The 23,071-nt window shown below is 38.4% G+C and overlaps 1 protein-coding gene and 1 pseudogene across 1 annotated transcript in view; one reads left to right on the top strand and one right to left on the bottom strand.

Annotated features, from left to right (window-relative positions):
* LOC105815010 overlaps positions 1 to 334 on the bottom strand; it is a 6,592-nt pseudogene extending 6,258 nt beyond the window's left edge.
* The window catches only part of DSE (dermatan sulfate epimerase), a 71,459-nt gene that overhangs the window by 6,199 nt on the left and 42,189 nt on the right, over positions 1 to 23,071 (top strand). The window lies entirely within an intron of this gene.

Here is a 23,071-nt window from a genome sequence, read left to right as displayed (position 1 = left end):
GCGATTCGCCTGACGGCCCACGGGGCTTCAGCTTCCCTCTGCCAGCTTGGGTGGCACAGCCTCGCGCCCTCTTTTCCCTACGTAGCCCAGCCAGTTGTGGGGTCGGGGTGGTCGTGTGTGCTGATTGTGGAGCAGGCAGCCGGACTTTGCGGCTGCGGAAGCCGAGGAAGGGCGTCCCGAGCCTCCCCCGTACGCTGGATTCCAGCGCTCCTTGGCTCCGCCGACACTCGGAGCAATTGTTGGTAAACCTCGTCCCGGGGTCAGGCAGCCCGGGGCGGGGAGGGGAGGGGGGCCTTGACTCACAGGCTGGAGAGCTCTGTAAGCGATGCCACATAGACTCAAGGTCTGTCGCGGCTGGAATCTGAGCTACGTTTGTGACCTGAGAACTTTTTCGTTTGCATCTCTGATTTAAGGCAGCAGCCTCCACTTAGGCTGTCTCGCATTAAGATTGAAACCGAATCCATTGGTTAGAAAAATGAAGTGAACCTTTTTTACCTGGAATTCTTTAGGTCAGGAGATGATGACACGTTTAGTTTCTGGGGATCTTGGTGTTACAAAGTTCTTTTTAAAAATTTTTCATTCGTCATGGTGTAGTTAATAGTACATTAAATTTGAAAATGGACCTTCTCGCTTAGAAATATTTTCAGTATTTTTCACGTTGTAGAATTTAACCTTTCAAGAATCCCTTTAATTTTTTTGATTTCTCAGCACATGATAATCTATGTAGAATATTGATGTGCAATATTTTATAGGGTATTCACACTAAATGGGCTCACAAAAATGTAATGTACATAGAATAAATAAAATATAGGACTATGTATTTGAGTATTCATGTGTTACCTTTTTGTTTAAGATCACTATACAGATATAAGTCCTTTTATGGAATGTGTAGGTAGGGTCTGTTCTAGTAAAAATGGAGAAGAGAAAAGATCGACTTTGATGCCTCCATCACCTAGTGACCCCTCTGTGGGTTCAGCATAAAGTACAGGACAGTGCTGGCTACTTAGGACACATACAGAGGTATAGAAGACACAGCCTTAGTTCTCTTAGAGCTGCTAATGTAGAACTTGAGAGTTTGAGCTTAGGAAGAGTTGTTTTTCATTGACTGGTATGTGATGTCAGTATCAGTTTTATCAAGTTTTAGTTAAATAAACACAGTGGCCTACAAAGTACATTTTGACATTGAAGTTAAAAAATATTGATATTCTAAGATGACTTTTGTGGAAGAAAAAAATATTAATAGTATGGTCACCAAATAAAAAAGAATTCTTGAAAAAAAACTTGACAAAGAGGAAACTTTCCAAGAGGATACAGGATAGGCCTTTGCCATGTTGGGGTTGGTTATTAGCTTCTATTCCTAGTCCTGATGGGTAGAGGCTGTTTAAAGTTCCTCCCTCTGAGGTTGGGGACCTTGTGGAGGGAAAACACTGGGTAAAAAGTCAGCTAGGTTTGCTATGTGAGGTCCCAACCATCTTAGTGACTAATGTTTGTGTGTGCATCTACTTTAGTATTTATAAAATTAGTTCAAAAATAAGCTAATACAGTTCATTTCAATGAGATTTGTGGGCTGTCCAGTCCAATATTTAGCGGTACTGCCCTGAGAGGACCTGCTAGTCATTCAGGAGGTGAAATTCTTAACTTCACTGGATTGCTAGTGCCTTGTTATAAAAATCTTTTTTAATCTCGGAAAGTATTTTAAGATCATAGATGAAAATGCATTCTGCAATTAAACAATAAATTATTTGTTTATACCTTTCTTAATGTTATTTGTGTAGAATATTTTGGTATTTATTTCTACTTGCGTTGGCCCACACTGTGTTGCATGAAAGAAATTACATGAGTCTCACTCAATGTTATGATTTCAACGAATGATTAGAGAAGAAAAAAAGAAGATAAGATTCTTAAGTTTGGGTTTTAATATATTAGATAATCTTTATTTTCAAAAGGGGTGAAGAAACTAGCAAAAGCCTACCATTTCGTAGTTGCAGTATATATCAAATACTAAACATATTTGAATCCTAAGTATAGTAAATATTCTTATCCTTTTTTACTATTCCCACTGTAACCCGTCAAATAAAAAAGGGAAATACTGTTATTGTCCTGGGATGTGTTTATGGCAGGCCTTTGAGGAGAACTGGAACCTGTGGTAGAGGGAACTTCATCATGGTGGATGCTGTTACGCCATTAACTGAGGGGGGCTGGATCTTTGCCATTTGAAGGAGTGGCTAAGGCACCTGAGGAGATTCTACAGCCAGTAACCTTACTGAAAGAATGTATCTGAGCGGAGGACAGGACAGTTCTTATTACTATATTAAATGTTATCTTAGTCCATTTTCTGTTGCTTATAACAGAATACCTGAAACTGGGTAATTTATAAAGAAAAGGAATTTATTTCTTACAATTATGGAGACTGAGAAGTCCAAGGACAAGGGGCTGCATCTGGTGAGAGCCTTCTTGCTGGTGGGGACTCTGCAAAGTCCTGAAGTGGCACGGGGCATCACATGGCAAGGTGTCTGTTCGTGCTAGCTCAGGTCTTTCTTTCTATTCTTTTTTTTTTTTTTTTTTTGATACAGAGTCTCACTCTGTTGCCCTGGCTAGAGTGAGTGCCGTGGCGTCAGCCTAGCTCACAGCAACCTCAAATTCCTGGGCTCAAGCCATCCTCCTGCCTCAGCCTCCCAGGTAGCTGGGACTACAGGTGTATTTAGTTGTCCAGATAATTTCTTTCTATTTTTAGTAGAGACAGGGTCTCAGTCTTGCTCAGGCTGGTCTCAAACTCCTGACCTTGAGCGATCCACCTGCCTCGGCCTCCCAGAGTGCTAGGATTACAGGCGTGAGCCACGGCGCCCAGCCTCTTCCTATTATAGGAACCTACGGGAGCTACCAGTCCCATTCACATGATAACCCATTAATCGATTAACTCATTGATCCATGAATAGATTAATCCATTCATGAGGGCAGAGCCCTCATGACCCAATCACCTCTTAAAGGCCCTATCTCTCAATACTGTCACATTGGGGAGTAAGTTTCAACGTAAGTTTTGGATGGGACAAACATTCAAACCATAGCAAATGCCTTCAGGTTTTCTTATCTTGGAATAATGTTATCTTCCTCTGTAGTGATTTATAGAATAAAACTTGGGACAATGGCGGCGGGCGGGGGCTGGGGGGGGTCACCAAATTACCGGCAGATGTTTGAATGACACAAAAAAATTCTTTAGACCTCAAGTTAGTGTTCAACATGGGAGTGAGGCAAGTGTATAAGCCCATAGTACCAAAAAGGAAAATTATTTTCCTATGAAATTCATATGGTAAATTAAAATGGGAAGTAGAAACTAAAATCCCAGACTCATTCGTGCTTCCGTTTGGTGATAGCAATAATTAGAAATGGATATTTCAAAAAGTCTACTCAACTCTAATGCCCTTTTCTAATAGGAAATTCACTTTTAAAAATTAAAATTTGCATTAAGTGGATTTTTTAATTGAAATAATTGTTCTTTAAAGAAAATCTTTCTATGTGTATAGTAAATTAATGTAATCTCAAATTCTGATCATCTAACTTTGGTGTTTCACAACTTCTACTTATGTATAGAAGAGTGGTTTGGTTAGCTGATGGTGAAATGTTGCAGAAAAGAATCAAACTAGAAAGAGAAGTAGAAAGTATTGTGGATGGCATAACGATAGACCCTTAGAATTAATAAACTCCTGCTTATAAATTCATTTGCATTTAGACAACTGAAGGAAAGGAAAAGCCACTGACCATATAGCCACATGAATACTTGCATTTTAAAATTGCCTAATACTTTTAACTTTTTTTCAAAGAATCGTAATATCTTCATATTTTAGCTTAGTGGAAATGCAGAGCAATGTAGAGCAGGTGTCTTACCTCATTTTAGGGTATGGAAATGGAATTCTGAAGGTAAGAGACTTATCTTTCATTTACAAGTAATTAGTGGCATAATTTAAATATGAACTTACCTAAATTGCACGTTTAATTCTATTTTTCTCCTTTGTGACTCCAAATTCATATTATTAAGGACTCCTACATCTCATTTTTCTGTAAATTATTATCCCTATTATTACTCAGTACTGCCCATGAACTGTCACCTCCCTAGAATGCTTCTGTGCTTCCCAGGGTTCTGGAACTGGCTATTTAGAGATCCCCTTTCTGCAGCCCCCTTCTCTTCCACTCCTCTGTATCTCTCTCATGCCTTGTAAGGATTCCGTTGTGGGGCCTCTTCTAATTCCTTGCAGAGCCCTAGGCTGATTGTTCCGTTCTCGGCTTCAGGTCTTTTCCCTTTACTGTGTTGCTCACTTCTGCCATTTGTAGACAAGCTCCAGCCTGTTGAAGGTGTGGATTCCAGATCCTCTTTCAGATGCCCAAAAGAGTATAAACCTGCTGGAAGAAAAGTGTTCAGAGAGCCTGTTAGAGATCACAAAGAGGAAAGGGAATGGTTTTAATTTGGAAAGAGAAGAAAAGATTGTCTAGACCATCTGTTTATTTCTTGAATGGAGTAGTTTGTTCAGTTTTTAATTCAGAACGACACTATGAATTTTAATGTGTGTTTATTACCACTGGATTTCCTTCTGTTTGTTTCAACTCCCTTGGAGTTTTTTGTAAACATGATCTTGGTGAGTGTTGTCATCAAATGGTAGTAAACGATTGCTGAAAGAACAGAATTTGCCTCTTCAGTAATATGTAGAAGTTATAAACAATACTAATAATAAGCATGATTTGCTTTGACATTTTATATTTGGGAATGGTTATAACCATTATATAAATACAGTCCTGTTATAAAAATATAACAAAAGACATATATGAAGTTAGCTTTCAGTTATGCATACGTGACATATCCATTGTGGGTTGTGTCCATCTGCTTTGTCTTAGGATCATAAGGAGTTTGCACCTGAACGTATGTATCTGCATGCCAAACAAACCTTTTTTATTGGTACTAGTTATAGACTTAATAGTGCCCGTCTTCTCTCCAGTTAGTGCGAAAGACAGCAGGATAATCATACTAAGGGTTTAAATTAGTATTTGTGCTCTTTTAGTAGAAATTGAATAGATCCACAGTCAGTTTAAAATGCTGTCATTTACATCTTTCCATTTGAAATATTCATTGCGTACATAGCTACCATGAAGTTGTGAAGGTGTGTCTTGATTAAATCAGGGTTTTGCATTTTTCTCGTGTAAGGAACTTAGATACTAAGCAATAGGCATTTAATGCATGCCGGTTATACCACAAAAAAGTTGAATCATCATTTCATAACTCTTAAAAGGAAATGGCTTACCAAGCTTGTGGGTCTGTAATATTTTTACTGATGAAGTATGCAGGCAATATATCAGCTTTACTGTTGCTGTCAAATGGCTATTACAAGAAAAGTGAGGATATTTGTTAGGAATTCCTGAAATAGGAGGTAGCAACATTAGTGTTGGTTGTATAAATTTTGGTGTAAAATGTAGTAATATGCAGATTACGTTGTGAATCTGGTACAGATTACTCATTTAGAGAAGTAACTGACTGGAAATGGGTACTTTTGTTTACAGAGTAGACCTTTAAATTGGAATATTGAAAGGGTTATTGCATTTCTAAAGTTACTTGCATCCAGAAAATTGCCTCAGTGACAAGAAACTCCAGAATTGCATGATAAAAATCACTAAGTAGTTTAAAAATATTTCATGCCACGGTGCACTCAACATCCAACACACAGAGTAGAGCCGGCTGCAGGACAGCGCTGCTTATCTTCTAGACAGTTCTGATTGTAAACTTTTCTTCTTGCCGCTGCTGCTATTTTTGTTGTTTGAATATATCTAAGACAGACTGACTATAAGCGATGGATTTCTAGAATTCCACAAATTCTGGGGAAAAAATCTTTTCTTGGGGCCTTTGCAGTTTGCTGTCATTCCAGGAGGTATGAATGGGGCCAGGCTCGCCAACCCCATGGATAATTTTGGAATCACCTGCAGTGTTTACATTTCTCCCAGGGGGGGAAGGGTCCTGGCAGGAAGGAAAAAAGTAGCCTGAAAGGGAATGTTGAACAGCTGTTTTCCATCTCCCCTCAAGAAAAAGAAGAGGAAATTGACTTAAAGCAAGTATCAAGAGGGATTTATGCTAAATACAGGGAAGTTTTTCTGAATGTTTTTATCCTTTAGGATGGATTTCTGAAGGAGACCTTCGAATTCTTCTCTGTTTAGAAAGGTTTAAGTGAGGTTGCCTTGAAGGGATGTTAGAATTTTTCTTCTGGGGCTCTAATTTATGACTTCTGCTCATCTGAATTTGAAAATCTTAAGAATTAAAAATGATTTAATTTTATAAATGTAGAAGAAATGGTTAGTTTTAATGTTTTAAATAAAAGATGCCTTTACATTTTCTACTTAGCATTTTTATTAGAATGAAATATTTATTGACTGATTACATATTGATCATATGTAAGATTCCTCCAACCTTTCATTTAGGTAAACATTACAAAACTCCTCTACTGTATGCTTAATATGTTTTGTCCCCCAAACAGGTCATTTTTCCTCACATTCCTTTTTATCATTTAAAAAAATTTTTAAGAAATATCTGATTGACAAAGATTATATATATTCAGGGTATACAACCTGATGGTTTGATGTACATATACATTGTGTAATAATCGCCACAATCAAATTAATTGACACATTCGTCACCACCTTAAAGTACCTCAGATCCTCCTCTACATTTTTTTTTATTCTAGAAAATCTTTAAAAAAACAGCCTTGGCAGCAAACTATGGCGTTCTGTTTGGACTGTCATTCATATCTTTACCTTTATCTACCCCATTTTCTATGATAGAACCAGACTGGCAGCAGGAGGGAAGGGATCTCAGTGGTCACATGAATGCACGGGGCATTCATCTGCCTTGTGGTCAAAATATGGTGGTTGCCCATGTCAGAGAGAATCTGGAAACTTCTCTTATACCAAGCTTCTTGCAGCAGTGTTTATGGTTAAAAGCAATCATGGTATTTTCATAAATAGACTGTGAACTTTGTTTCATTTTGTTTAGGAAGGTAGAATCCCCAGGAGAATTAATCTTAGGGTTTTAGGCCCATGGTTCTGCTTTTTCCTCAATATTAAAATCAGGTATATTAAAACTAAGGTGGAAGTATCTTGAAAGCAATTTCATTTTGATGTAGCAAAAGGTGTTTGGAAAATGCACGGTGAGCTGACACTGTGTCAGTGAGTGTGAGGGTGCCACGAAAGGGACCTCAGCAAAGTCACTGTCATGGGCATTTAGAATTAAGTGTTTAACCTTTGTTTTACAGCCTATAGTTTTAAAGCAATTTTGAAATGCTTTTCACAATTACCTTTCTCAAAGGAAACTGATTTTTGGAAACACTGAAAATCTACAAAATAATCTTAGGTAAGAGTGTCTTTTGCTGGCCCCTTTAGTTTTTAGGTTATTTCTTTTCTCTTCCTCCTCTATTGTTACCTTTAGTTTTCAAAAGTTACAGCCTGTTGGTTCTACTGAGAACCCAGGAGAAATAAGGAGGAAAATAGTAATCTATCTATTGCTTTCATGCAACAGTTCAATTTATTCCTTCTTCAACTATAGTGTGAAATTTTAAAATCTACCTTTTTCCTAAGGAAACCAGTATTGTTCAGGTTGGATTTATCCTATTATCCATGTGCTATGTTAGAGTCCTAAGATTTTTACCATTAAAATTTTTAGACTTCATGTGACTTACATAGAATTATTCTGTATAAAATTCAAATTAACAAATGGCATTTGAGTGTCTGCTCTGGGAACTTTAAAGGTGCAATTTCAGCTTGGTCTATAGATTGTTGGACTATTTCCAGTATCTCTTTCTTGGGGAAGGTATGTATGGCAGTATTTATACTACCAAATTGTCACAAAACGATAAAACTAAAGAAGTTGAGTTTAGCTAGCAGTGTTAGGGTGGTTATTTTACAGATCCTTCTTTGTGTGCTTGCACCTTTTTTTTCTTGGTGAAGCAACTGACGTTTGGTTCAATGATTGCAATTTTAGAAAAGATAAATCTGTGTTACTTGGGAATGAATGCTTGGGTATATAACTTTTTCCAGTGTACTTTTGAACTTGAAGAGTCAGATGAAAGAACATTATACTTTAGCAATAGAAATACTGAAAGGATTTAGTCATTCAGCAAGTATTTGCCAGGTACTTCTGTGATTGAGGGGATCTCTGGGTGGAGGAAGGCGAGAGGCATGCAAAATAATCATGACATGGTTTCCAGCCTTGAGGAGAGATATAAAATCTGGTTGGAGAAGGATAACTGAATATGAACTTTATGAGAACAGTTAAATACTGAAGGGAGATAAATACATGCAGTAGGATTGCAAGAAGGAGGAGATCCAGAGGGTTACAAGGGCAGAGAATACTCAGCTAGGAGGGGGAAAGAAAGAATTGGGCCTCAGGCGATTTTATGCCAAAAAGGGGAAGGGAGAAAGCATTGCCAGCAGGTCAGCCAACAGAGAGCAAAGGCACCGGAAGAGGAGCAAGCAGAAATGGAGAGGCTGCCAGACTGAGGCAAACTTCTTGGAAAAAGCATGGGAATTCACTCATCTCCTTTTATGACATTTTTTTTCTTTTTTTCCTTTCCTTTTCATATTCCTTTATTGTTTTCCACACATATTTTTTGAAGGCCTGTATTGTATGTACTCAGTGGTGCTTAACACTAAAGGAAAGACAAAGCATACTAAGGCCCTGCCTCCCAGCAGCTTATACATGAGTAGGTGAGATCTGCCTCAAATCCCTTTTGGACTCAGAGAGGACTGAAACAATAAATGTGAGAAAGAATGATAACACGTATATTCAAATAATTCAGTATGCATATAATTAGTACTAAATGTATAGTAGGGATAATTAAAGCTGTAAACATTCTTATTCACCCTGTTTTGAGGCCCAATTCACATACTACCTCCTCAGTGCATCCTTCCTTCTTCACCCCAGCCAGAAGTGTTAACTATCCTCTGTAAATTTCAATAGTACTTTGTCATTCTCCTGCAAAGTTACTTCATTTTTCTTTAATGGTTTGCATAAATATTTTATTTCTTCCATCATCTCATAAGATGATACAAGCACCTTTGTGGCTGGTACCATCCATGAATTCTCAAAGAACACTGAGCAATGCATAGGTATGTTTTCAGGGGAGACCTCTGTGGAGTTGCCAGGGAAGGCTTAATTAGAGAACATTGTGTTCTTTGAGTGAGGAAAGTACCAGGTTGGGTATGGAGCAGGTGGAGAGAAGGCATCCCATGAGAGAGAGTAAAACTGGGGATAAAGGACACAGGTGTGAGTTGTGCTCAAGCAAGGATGAGCGGGTGAATCTGAAGGGAGAGTTTATGTAGAGAGGAAATGAGTGATGAGATTGAGAAGCCAGAGCTGGATTGTGGGAGCTGTTAGACGAGGAAGTAGTTCATTTTGCTGAGGGAAATAGAGACTCTTGAGTAGGGAAATGATGTGATGATGGTGACTTCTTTAGTTTGGGAGGCATTTTATGATGTGTGAGGTAGTTATTTCCTGAGTAATGTTGGTCAAACTGCCTGGGTTGGTATCTTGGCTCCTTCACTTTCTATGTGACTGTGGGTAACTTATTTAATTGGTCTATGCCTCAGTTTCCTCTGCTGTGAAGAGGGGATGAGGAATAAATGGTAAGGATTAAATGAGTTAATCTATGTGAAATACTTAGCATAGTTCCTGGCACTTGGTAAGCACTATATATTTGTTGTTTATTGGTGTAGATGTAATAAGAATTACAATGCCTACTTTAGAAATGAGAAAATTGTAGAGCTTAGAATTCTATTTTAGTTTGCTAGGACTACAGTAACAGAGTACCACAAACTGGGTGGCTTAAACAACAAAAATTTAGTATCTCACAGTGCTGGAGGCCAGAAATCCAGACTCCAGGTGTCAGTAGGCTGGTTCCTTCTGAGGTTATGAAGCCTTTCTCTAAGCTTCTGGTGGTTTCTGGCAATCTTTGGCATCCTTGGCTTACAGAGGCTTCACCCTGATCTCTGTCTTCTTCTTCACATGGCATTCTGTCTGTGTCCACATTTCCCCCTTTAAAAAGACAGTAGTCATACTGGAATAGGGCCTGCCCTACTCTGGTATGATTTCATCTTAACCAATTACATCTGCAATGACCTGATTCCAAATAAGGTCACATTCAGAGGTATTGGGGGTTAGGATTTCAACATACGAATTTTTGTGGGGTAAAATTCAACCTTTAACAGATCCAAGTCAGATCTTTTGAATCTATAATACTACTTTATGGCCATAGTATACCAAAAGGATTGTAGAAAAGAGGAGGATTCTGTAGGTTTATATGCTAATTGACTAATGAGCTCTCATTGGTTCTTCTGTCTCCTGTTTGCCTGGACCTACACCATTCCCTAGATAGCCACAGTGATGGGTGTGCCACAGAGGGCTTTAAGGCATGGGTGTGCTCTCTATCTCCTGAAAGATCTTTTGCTTTTCCTCCTTTTTTTCCAGTATGGCACTCTCTGTGACTTCTTTCTGTTTGGAATTAAAGATAAGGATATTAAAATAAATTTAGAGACAATATACTTGGCACTGGATATTCTCATTCTCTCTAAATTTGGATGATACACTGTCCCAGTGTATAGGTGATAAAGGAAGAATTGAATGGTTTTTGAAAGAGGCAAAACTCTTGAAGTAAGTATCAGCGGTGAGATTTTACTAAGGAGTCAAATGGAGATGAATAAGTGGGTAGGTGTGCAGCTGTGCGGTCTGATAGAAGTTGATATTATGGTAGGGATTGAGGTAAATGGACAGATAGGATTGAGCTTTCTTAAGTCACTGAGGAAGTAAGAAATATCCCCAAAGCAATAGAATTTACCTGTGAAGATTACAAATAGTACATAGAGAATACATAGACAAATGGTGGTTTCAAATGAAGAAAGTGCCAGAGTCCTAGAGAGTCACTTAGAGAACTAAGTTGTCTGCAGGAGTTGAAGAGGCTGGCTCTGTCTTGCTTGTGGCCTGGGAGAATGTGAGATTTGGCCTGCATGGGAGAGCACAACGAGGGACAAGGTGTCATTGAAAGAATCAATTACTTTATAAAATACTTAATTTCGAAGGATCCCAAGTGATGTTTTCCCCCAGCCCCCATTTAACTCAGGAGTCACCTGACAGGTGGTCATCTAGTCTCCATATCCATATAGGACAAGAATGAGAAGTTTTTACAAAGAAGATTAGTACAAGAGGAAGTTTCTCCAGCATGACAAAGAGGAATTCCATCAGGTTTGACCAAAAGAAGCAGCTAGGGAGAATCTGGCTGTGAGTAGACATGGGGTGAAATGGGTAGATGTTAATAAAAGTTTGGGTAGAGAAGCATATGGGGGGAAAGGTACAAGCCTTGATTAGGAGGTGCAAAGAATGGGGCTAACACTACCAGAGTAGGATGCTACAGGCAATAAAATATACACAGTTGATTCTCCAAGACAAGACTTTGAGTTAAACATTCATGACCTTGTACATGTACACAGACATAAATGTTAAATGTCTGGCCATGTGTCAGGCTCTAAGTTGGAGTATTTTTCAAAAAAATTCATAATTATTAAGTACCTTTTATATGCCAGTCATGACTCTGAGCACCTTGCTCAAATTATCATTAATCTTTCCTATAGTCCTGGGAGATGGGCATTTCTATTGTCATTTTACAGATATGGAACTGGTTGGAGCATGTTTTTCATCCTGTGGATCCATGGCCATCAATTCAGAGATTATTCTCTTGTTCCACGTAGTGCGTATAACCAGCTGTCTAGTAATGCTTTGATTTTCCTCAATAATTGTTTCCTGACTAGTAACACTTTATAGATAGAGCTAAATACTCACCATAAGAAGTTTTTTCACCACAAAATAATAGGAATAGTGTAGGTTAGGAGAAATAATAATTAGAGAGTATCCTTATTCTTTTGAATTCTCTAGATACAAGAAAAATTAGCAGTACAGAAAGATTTTTTTTACACTGTAAATAATAGCACTAATAAAGCCCTTATACCAAACTGTTAAAAAATAATCATAATCCTTGGGAATATGTTTAGAAGTGGGCACATGAAGGGAATCACTTTAAATTTCAAAACAGAACAACCTAAATTCAAGTCTTAGCACAGGAACAATCATCTAGCAGAGGGGAGACACAGCTGGTCTGGGCACAGGTAGGTGAGGCAGAGTGGTGAGATGTCTGGTCTCATGGAAGGTGCTGAATGTTTTGAGGTGGCATTTAGAAAAAGACCCTGAGAAGACTCATGAAAACCATCCGTGGAATGTCAGGAAATAACAAGGGACATTCAGGGAGTGGACTGTGGTCACAGGCATGCTAGGCATATTAATAACGGCATGGAGAGACTGGGGATAAAGCGAGCCACCTAGCAGACTGGGCTGGACTTAGTGAGAGCCTTGTGCCACAGGGAGGGTTGGAAGGGTCCTGGGTATGGTCAAAGCTCAGTCAACTCTAAAAATCACCCTGGGTAACCTTGAAGGTTCAATCACTGTAGTACATTTCACCTCCAAATGGTTTGTCTTGGTACACAAAGATTTTTATTGCTTCTTTTTATGTAATTATATTTATGTAGTTGTATAATTATCCCTGAGTATTTAAAGGGACACATTAGTTAAATGTATCCATTCAGTAGGTATTTTCTGAATGTTTATTAAGTGCTAGGCCTTATTTTAGGTGCTGGGGATATAGCACAAAGCGGTGTCCTCCTGGAGCTTATGTTCTAGAGCACGGGAGCCAGGCACACGTAAGAAATAAGTGAATTATATAGTAGGTTAGAAGGTCGTAAGTGCCATGAAGAAAAATAAAATCCAGAAGGGAGTTAGGTAATGGTGGTGGTTGGGTGTGCTAAGGATATAACTTAAATAAGATGATCTTTGCTGGCCTCACTGAGAAATTGACATTTGAGCAAATACTTAAAGGGAGTGAGGGGGCAAGGCTTGTGTATATCTAGGGGATTCAAGGCAGAAGGAACAAGTGTATAGGAACTGAGGAGGGAGCATACCTCCTGCGTACAGGAACAGCAAAGAGGCCAGAATGGCTGGAGCAGAGAGGGAGAGAGGCACAGGACATGTTGTAGGACATAAGGCAGAGCGGTAACATGGCCAGACCATATAGTGCCTTGAGAACGGTTATCTGGACTTTGGTGCTTGCTCTGAATGAGATGGGAAGCCACTGGAGCAGAGCAGCGACATAATCTGAATTGCATTGAACAGGATCACTCTGGCTCCTTTGTTAAGAATGCCCTTAGGGAGGTAAGAGTGAAGACAGGAAGATTAATTTGGAGCGGGCTGCAGGCAAGACATGTGTGGCTTAGGCCGTTGTGGTGGTGAAAGTGGCTGGATTCTGGATGGATTTGGGGCTAGAGCCAACAGAATTTGCTGATGGTTTGGATATGGAGAGAGAGGTGGGGAGGGGAGGAGATGAGGGGGAGTTTGTGCCTGAATTGCTGGCAGGGCTGGTTGCCGGTAACTGAGATGGGGAAGTCTGAGAAGGCAGGGCCTGTGTCTTTGGGCTAATTACATCTGTGTATCATTGTTTTACAAACCGAGTCTGCGGTATTCTGAGTTTCATTATGATTCATAGGAGAACATTTGGAAAGTATTCAGGGATTTTGATGCCAAAGAATTCACAGATTTTAATCTGTGAGACAAAAATGAGAATCAAAATAAGTACATATAAAAATGTTTGAAAATGTGAAAGGCAGCAAAAAGAGCAAATTTTAGCACTGGGTGGGTATTTGAAGACTGAAAAAAGGGAAGAATGCTTGAATATAAGTAAGGGATGTAAAAGAGCTTCATGTATAGTGATAAATGCATCACTCCATGTATACTCATCCAGTAAAGACAATTTTCATTGTAGGTTTAGTGCCAGTAAAGTCATAGATTTAATGTCAGTAAATTACTTTCCCATGAATTTTCTTTAAGCCTTTTGGTTAACATCTATGTATTTCATTTTTGGATAATTTCTAAAGCTTTCAAAAAATGTTTAAGTCCTGTGTATTCTGCTCTGTCCTTTGCTTCAGCAGCAATATTCTTGTGCAGAATCATTTTTCTGGGTATAAGTCAGAGAAAAATAGCAAAAGTTGAGTAAAAAAAAGATCTGGTGAAAGTATCATATTTTCTTTTCTTTTCTAATAGGACAAAGTATTATGACAAGACTCTCATAATTCTCACAGGAATGTAGATGATTCAACTAAAAAGAAGAGAAAGGACACGTATGTAGGTGGGGTCCCTGAGACCACCATCAGGCTTGCTGATTCACCAGAAGGACTCACAATGTTTGCTGTCATCATGGTTATGGTTTAAACAGCCAAAGGGTACAGATTAAAATCAGCAAAGGGAAAAGGCACATGTGGTGAAGTTCGGGAGAAACCAGGTATAAGCTTCCAGGTGTTCTCTTCTAGTGGAGTTGCACTCCCAGCAACAATGTGTAACAACTTTTGCAAAGTTTTACTAGCCAAGGAAGCTCACCTGAGCCTTGGGGGCCTGGATTTTTACTGGAGTTCAGTCGTGTAGGCATGCAGTACCTCTATGACTGACTTAGCTACTCAGGCTTCAATCTCCCCAGAGCGAAGACTGGAGTTTATCATAAGTCACATTGTTAACTAAGCTGTCTGATCAAATAGGTACCATGTGACCCAAGGCTTCAGGCATATAAAAAACTTTGTCAAGCAGAATATTCCAAGGGCTCAGAGCTCATCTCCCATGAGCTGGTCAAGGGCAGTCCTGAAGACAGGCTTCTCTTGGCAATACATATGGTTTGAGCAAATCAGGCCTGCTGAGTTAACCCTTTCCTACATAGCATGGAAGGTTCCCAAACATGGTATTGGTGCTTCTTAGAGCCATTGTTATTATTAGAGGGTAAGCTTATAGGACCTGATCCTGGAAGAGATGATAGAAGGACATACCCAAAATATACACAGTTTCAAGAAGGGTTTAGCTAAATTCATTAATGAGTGAACCAGGTAGATGACATAAGAGAGGTTAGACATGTTTTGTAGTACTTCCTCTGAAAATCTACAGTTGATATCATGACTAATGCACACAAGTTTGTAGATAAAGGGCTAGAAGAATAGAGAAGCAGACCTGCAAGTATATGTGATATCTACTGGATTCAAAAAAGAGGTCAAAGGGAGGAAAGTTAGCTTGGGGGTTGATGTTGAATCCTAGAACAAAGTTTCAGTCAGGAATCTATTGTAAAAATGCAGAGTAATGAAATGTTGCTTTTGAGGGGGCAATGGGGGGAAGCATGTCTTTGGTGAGAAAACCGGTTGTAGAAGAAAAAGGATAGGAAAGAATGGAAGATGATTTCCAAATAATTAGTTTGAGAAAATACAGTGAAGAAGAATTTAAGAAAGTTTTGAATGGCAGATCAACTTAATGTCAGTTGTAAGACGAGCACCTTGGGCAGCAAGTTCTAAGGAAGGAGGTGGAAGTGAGCATAGCAGTGCATAGTCAGGCTCCCTTCACGTGCTGCTATGCAGCCATGTATTTGTGAGAAGTCTCAGGCTTGAGCCACTGGAGGCTGCTCATAAGGGAGAGAGGAAGTGAGGCATAATGGTTAAAATCTTGACTCAGACTCAGAGACCTAGAGTCGAAAATAAACCTAAGCAGTCATGGAGCAATGCTGAGTAAGTTATTTAACCATTCTAAATCTCACCTCATCTATTTTAAGCAAAACCACCCTATAAAATAATTTTGGGGATTAAATATGGTGGGAAATGAGCATGCTTTGCACACATAGGACAGGTGATAACTATTTTCTGGGAAGGAAACATAGGAGGGATTTGCCACAGAGGTATTAGGAGAAGCAGGAGAATATGGTACACTAGAAACTAACTTCGGAAAATGTCGGAGACAAGGGAAAATGCTATAAAATATCATGTGTGGTAAGAGATTCTGGAGAATGAGCAGCAGGAAAAGACCACTGGGCTTCTCTAAGGGGATTTTGAAAGAGGCTTTGGGCTGAGCAGCTTTAATTAGTGTACTAGTCAGGGTTCTCCAGAGAAACATAACCAGTAGATCTATATCTGCATCTACATCTATCTACCTACCTATCTATCTATATCTAGAAAGATTATTATGGGAATTGGCTTATACGATTACGGATGCTGGGAGGTTGCACGATTTGCCATCTGCAAGCTGGAGACCCAGAAAGCTGGTGGTATAGGTCCAGCCTGAGTCTGAAGGCCTGAGAGCAAAGGAATGCTGAAGGTGACAGTCCCAGCCCCAAAACAGGAGAAGACTAATGTTCCTGCTCAAGCAGTCTGGCAGTAGAGAAATTCTCTCTTTCTCTGCCTTTTTGTTCTATTTGGGCCCTCAACAAATCGAAGGGGACCCACCCACATTGGAGAGCACAATCTGCTTTACTCACCCTACAGATTCAAATACTAATCTCTTTTAGCAATCTCCTGGTAGACACATCCAGAAATAAAGTTTGACCCAGTATCCCCAAACCCTGTGACTTCAGTCAAGTTGACACATACAATTAACCATCACAGCTGATAAAAAACGAAGTCACATATGTAAAAATTGAGGGGGGAGAGTTGGGAGTTGGTGATACAGAATTTAAGATAGTTTTGTCTACAAATTCAAGGAGTTACATTACCAATTGAAAGGTAGTGCGCATTGGCATTTGCGGGAAGTAGAAAATGTATTCTACATGCTACCTGATTAAACATCAGGTTGTTAAAAATTATATTTACGTTCGTAAGTAATTTTTTCATCAGGACTGATGTTTCTACATTTAGGATGTTTTTGTGACTGTGTAAGCACAATAGATCAGTATGGTGTATCAGTAAGCTTTATATATATATATATACAAAAAGTTTGAGAAAGAAATAGTATTAGATTTGAAGCCTTTTTTCCTCAGATGTGTTCAGTTACTTGGAATATGTAGTCTGAAAGTTATAAATGTGCAATTGAGCAGGAAGAAGGAGAAACCTCTTGGCATCAAATACTTTATATCTGTCAAAATATTTGCTATTTTTAGTCTCTTGACGAGACTGGAAGGTTATGAATAAACAATGCATTGTACCTGTTTTAAAAATAACATTTTCTGAGTGATGGTTTGTGAGCGTTTCCTCCTGGGGTGATGGCATACTTCCTCTCAGTTGGACTGACCTTGGCATTCTCATTGAGAAGATGATGATGGCTGCTAGTGTTTATGGAACACTTTATAAATCCTAGGTATCTTTTTAACACTTTAAGTATATAAGCTAATTTAAGCTTCACAGAAACCCTGCGAAGAAGGTACTGTTAATTTATCCATTTTACAGAGGAGGAAACAGGAACGTGGCTAAGGATGCGATGGTGCTAGGATTCAAACCCGTAAGTCTGGCTCCACTGATTGTGTTCCGAGGTGTATAATAACTATCATTTGTTTTTGAACATTTACCATAAAGTGGCAAGTACTTTATAGATGTTACCGCATTTAATCTCCCAACCAATCAATGAGACAAACAGCATTTTATCTTCATAGTAAGTGAGGAAATAGGTTTAGATGGTTAGCTTCTCCAAAGTCACACAGCTGACCCCTCTGCCAGCCCTCTTAACCAACTCACCGGTCTGCCTTCATGAATCTATGGCAGGAAGGAAATTTTTACTTTACTTTCCATGAGCATGTCATGATTTAGTTTAACATTATTAGAAACTGTATAAGGTTGGGATTTAGCTGTTGGCTTCATTACCTTTATTCATCCCCTATGCTGAATTTTTTTAGCTAGTAATGCCACAAAAGTGTGTTTTTGTGGTTAAAGCTATTGCTAAGCAAGCTGTAGCTGGTCCTTCAGACCCCAGAACATCTTTGGTTACTTTCTGTTTAGAGAAACTTTGAAAAAAAAAGATTGCAGATTTTCTTTTGGGACCAGGTACAATAGGTTTAATAAATTGCTTTGGACTAAGGGAGACGGCCTATTCATCTTTATTACCAGGCAGAGTAATACAGCGCTGCAGTTTTAAAAAAACCTCAGAAACACCAGTTTCTTAGATTTTTATCCTATAGTTGTTTAGGGAAAAGTATAGTTTTTCTTTTTCACTTTGTATCTTCAATGCCTAACATAGTTGCTGGATTTCATAGCTGTTTAATATATAGTAGAATTTATTGATATTTACAAGATATTCTTATCCCCAATGTGGATAGGGAATTTATATTCCAATTCTGGATAAAAATGCATTGTAATGCATAACATGCATAAGTTACTACTTTTTAAAAGATTCATCAATATACAAAAAAATACACTTAATTATACTCAATATTCAATTATTCTGAAAATGGTACCAGAATAAAATATTCCCAAAATACTTCAGGATATTGTATTCTGAGACCATCATTAAGAAAATCAATTAAATTCTAATCAAAAAGTACCAATTAGGGCCAAGAGTGGTGGCTCATGCCTATAATCCTAGCACTTTGGAAGGCTGAGGCAGGAAGATAACTTGAGGCTAGGAGTTTGAGAACAGCCTGAGTAAGAGGGAGACTGTCTCTACAAAAAATAGAAAAATTAGCTGAGTGTGATGGTATGCATCTGTAGTCCCAGCTACTCGGAGGCTGAGGCAGGAGGATCACTGGAGCCCAGGAGTTTGAGGTTGCAGTGAGCTGTGATGACATTATTGCACTCTAGCCTGGGAGATAGAGTGAGACCCTGTCTCAAAAAAAAAGTACCAATCAGAAGATGTCCAAATGTTAGACTGCTGGATGAGCTAGAATTGTTTTATAGCTTAGCTTAGGAAGTATAACCATTGCATTTTCTCTTTTAGTCTTTTTGCAAAATTAAGTACTCCAGTAGTCTCATCAGTGAGTTTGTATACTTCTACCTCTACCCTGTTTTCTCTCTGTCTCTGTGAAAATGATGCAGAGTTTACTTCCTTTCTGCATTCTAAACGACAACCACTATCTCAAAAGCTGGATCTTAATGGTTCTTAGCCTTGTAGTAATGTGCACCAGGCAAACCTCTACTACCAAACTATGCATTTAGTTTGATGGCCACTAAATTACTCATTCAGTGATCTCTGGTGAATGGGGCATGGAGCCTTTAGAGTTGACATCAGAAAATATTTGTGGCCATTTTAAACATAATTTAGATGAATTATTCTTATCATATAAAAAGTTATACAGTTATCATTGATGTTGGAAAGAAAGTGGGCTTCACATTTTAATATGAGAAAATGTGGTATCTTCACGAAAACCTTCTAGGGGATGATGATAGAAATGTTCTTTGATGGCACAGTGCTGCACTGACCTAAAGTTTTTCTAATGTTACATGTGAAGGTAGTGAACACCATTATTATACATGCTGTGGTTTTGCTGTGTGGGCTCAGAGTTCTAATTACTTCTTTAGCACTGTGTGTAAATTCTTGGGGGTTCCATCTGCTATCATTTCATATTGTGGATTTTTGTTTGGATATGATGTTTTTGGAAGAAAAAGGAATTTCATTTCAGTTAACGGCTCTCAGTTTTTAAGATTTTCTTTATTGGTCAAGTCTACAGGGTTTACACATCAGGGAGTATAATTTTAGGGAATGATTGTATAGCACCAAAACCATATGTTTTCTTAGGATTTGATGTAGTTAAGAATAAAGTTAGATTTATTTCACTATAAAGATGTAACCAAGGACATGTAAGGTTTTATTTTGATATGATATTGAAGAAAAATTCTTCTTCAGAAAAATCATTTTATTTATGCATTTAATCAAACTGAAATGTAAAAGTAAGGAAAACTTTAAAAATAAATACATTCCATTAGTTAAAATATGTGGAAACAATGAAGTAGTACATGTAAGTGACACATTGGCATGATGTTTCGCAAGCACTTGGAAGTAGGTTTTTCCGAGAGTTAAATGCTAAAATGAATCAGAGAAGGAAATGCGCAGCTCTGTCTAGGACATACTAGTGCTCTTAGGCCATCAGAGTTTGCCATTAGAAGCCTAGAGGAAGGGGGAACTTGGAATTAAATGGAACCATGAACAAGGAAGGGTCACAGTGGCCGACTTCTGCAACGTCTGCACATTCTCCTTGGGAGAGAGGACAATGTCAGGAAAATTCAGTTGTCAGGTATGCCTGTTTTAGCCCTTTCTTGGATATGGGCACATCAGTGCTAGGGTGGGAGATGTTTATTAATAACTCTCCTAATCATGTGGTAACTATGGGCCCATCCATTGGTTTGGGCAAACTGGAGCAGCTACTCTTGGGGTGAGCTTGGTGGGTGTGGTAGCAGGCACCACAGGGGATGTACATTTTGCTCTTGTTTCGTAAATATCATTGCAATTCAATTTTAAAATTTTGCCTTTAATGATACCTGAAGGACATCTGTGATAGCTGCTGGCTGTAGCCTCCTCTCAAGTGCAGTTATAGCTGTGATCTCCAAGGTCCCCCAAGCCCAGGGCCCTTCCCATTGCCTTTGTTCTGATTCAGTCCTTGCTCACCAGGCAATTGTCTAATAATTCACTTCCTGTGTGAATTTCCTGCGAATTTAGAAAATATTTCCCAGTCTGCCTGACACTTGTATTTATCGTAAATGAATATGCTGACATTCTGCTTTTATATCTATGGGGGCAGGAGGAGTTTGGTTAACGTTAGGTAGCCTCTCATCCCAGGGTGATCAGCTGAGATACTGATAGATACACTGACAGAGCCACGACCAGATCCTGGGCTGAGGTTAAATCATCACCTCTAGCAGTGGCAGCAGATGTCCCCTGAGTATTCATATACTTCTTCCATAATAAAAATGTATTGTTACTAGGAAACAGCTTCCCAGACAAAGACTGTATTTTATAGCCACCGTTTTATCAGCAAGCCTTTCTCTTGAAAGAACACAGTAGGAAGTGGCCACCTTGTATACATCAGGAATTATTGGCCTTGAGAAACAAACTCAGATAATAATTTATTTAGTCTGTTATTCTTTTCTTTGGGGCAAACCCACCATCAAATACTTGAAAAGTGGCAAAGGTCATATGGTTTCCTTTCCAGTGAGTGATGAGCTTGCTATGAGTGATGTGGTGAAGAGTCAGAAGCATTGTGTTCTAATTTCAGCTAAGTCTCTAACAAGTGGCATTACCTGGCCCTAGTCAGTTAACATCTCTGGTTCTCTCTCTCTCTCTTTTTTTTGTGCTTATAAAGTATAAAGATTTAGTTTCTTGCAAATAAAATATTTTCTGGATAGGTTAATATAATCTTTCGTGTCTGAAATTTCTTCTATTTTATTAAAAATAAATATTTATTGAGCTTTTACTTGATGCCAGGTTCTATGCTAAGTGCATTATACACATTTAATCACCCCATGAAGTAGATTCCATTTTATGGATGAGAGAATGGAGGTTTTGAGAGCAGACATCATTAAACAAAGCTAGGAGGCAGCAGAGCTGGGATTTATACTTGTCTGCCCAACTCCCCACCCCATGCTGTATTCCTTAGATTTGGCACAAATTAGAAGAGGGTTTTTAAGCCATCTTAATTTGGGACATGTTTTACTTTCAAGGTGATTTCTCTCTTCCCTCCTTATACTTTCTATATTTTCTAAAGCCTGAGGAATTCAAAGAACTGTTATACTACCATGTGTTTCATTCTATAAACAGTCCCAGACCATTTGGAAACCCACATCTCTTTTGAAACTCAATGTACTAGTTTAGCGTTTCGTTTTTTCCCCTCTCAGCATACTCTTTCTGTGCTTTCTTTGTGTAAGGATGGCAAAAATGGAATTTTAATGTTGTTGAACATTCTTATAAATTAGTTTGGTTAAAGGAAAAAATCTTGGTTTAAGATTTAGGAGATTCGAGTTCTAGTTCTGCCTCTGAAATTTACTTCATTATGGAAAAAACAATTAATACTGTTTTGCCACATTGTTATTATAAAGTAAAAGATCAAATATGGAAAAGCATTTAAGATCATAGAAACAAAGTTTCTGCGTGTGATTGCCGAATCGTAATAGCTGCAATGGATTATTGGAACCAGACTTTAAGCAAAATAATTTTGGACTTATTGTTGCCGTGTGAAGGTCTATTTAAGATAACTATAATTCGTTTGGCTTGGCCTAAACATAATGCCAAACTTGGACTGATGCAGATTTATGTAGGACATACAGGCAGAGAGATGATCAAATTGCTATCTGAATTGTCTTGTAGTAACAGAGTGATTCTTGAGTATATTGTATCTATTGATTAGGTAAAAATTAAGAAATGTTTTTACTATCCAAGTTGCAGAAAGTGAGAGAAAAGATTGGGAAGGAAAACTGGATTATGAAAGTTAATGTGCAAGAGTGGAAGAGAAGAGAAAAAAGAGAATTTCAGGGGAAATGAGGCTCAATAGGGTCATTGAGAAAATCCTGAGAATTGAATTATGGATAAACTATGTATTAGTAGGGTCAGCTATTAAGTATGATTTTTCCATATTGAAAATGTCATGCTTTTGACCTGGGTCAAGTGCACCTTAAAGAAATTTAAAGAAGTTGGCAGTGCTCTGCTATTTCTGGAACACAATGAACTAGAGGGTGAATAGCTTAAGAGATCATCCACACATGTCAAAAGTTCAGACTTACCGCTCCAAGACATGAGGCGTGAGAGATAGTGTGCGTATGTTTGTGCATGTTTGTTTCATGGTCAGAGGAGTGGGAGTGTTGGGGTTGTCCATTCTGACAAACTCATTAATGGCTGTTGTTTCACTGAGCATTTTCAGCATCTCCCAAACTATAGTCATTCAGGTACTACTACCTTCAACAATTTTTGCCATATCCATATCCATTTCCTTTTTTTTTTTTCCTTTTTACTTTTAAACATAAATGTATTTTAAGCAAGAACTTTGTATATTTGTTGAAATCGCAGGTTTGTTGTGGTAGTTTTTCTAATGTACATTGAAATAAGTTTATAAAACTAGCATAAAACCTGTCCATTTGTGGGGTCACCTAAAATTATCTTGAGAAGTACTCCTTTCATTTAATTTTGGCTCTTCTCTTTGTAGAGTGGGAAAACAAAGTGCCTAGAGTAGAAGGGCAAAGGGGAAATCCAAAGTCTGGAAATGAGGATTTTTTGGTGAAATTTTCTAGACGTTTAAAATGA

The sequence above is a fragment of the Propithecus coquereli genome, unplaced genomic scaffold (genome assembly GCF_000956105.1).
Source record: "Propithecus coquereli isolate 6110/MARCELLA unplaced genomic scaffold, Pcoq_1.0 Scaffold313, whole genome shotgun sequence".
In the NCBI taxonomy this organism is placed as follows: Eukaryota; Metazoa; Chordata; class Mammalia; order Primates; family Indriidae; genus Propithecus; species Propithecus coquereli.
This window is presented reverse-complemented; position numbering and strand designations above follow the sequence as displayed.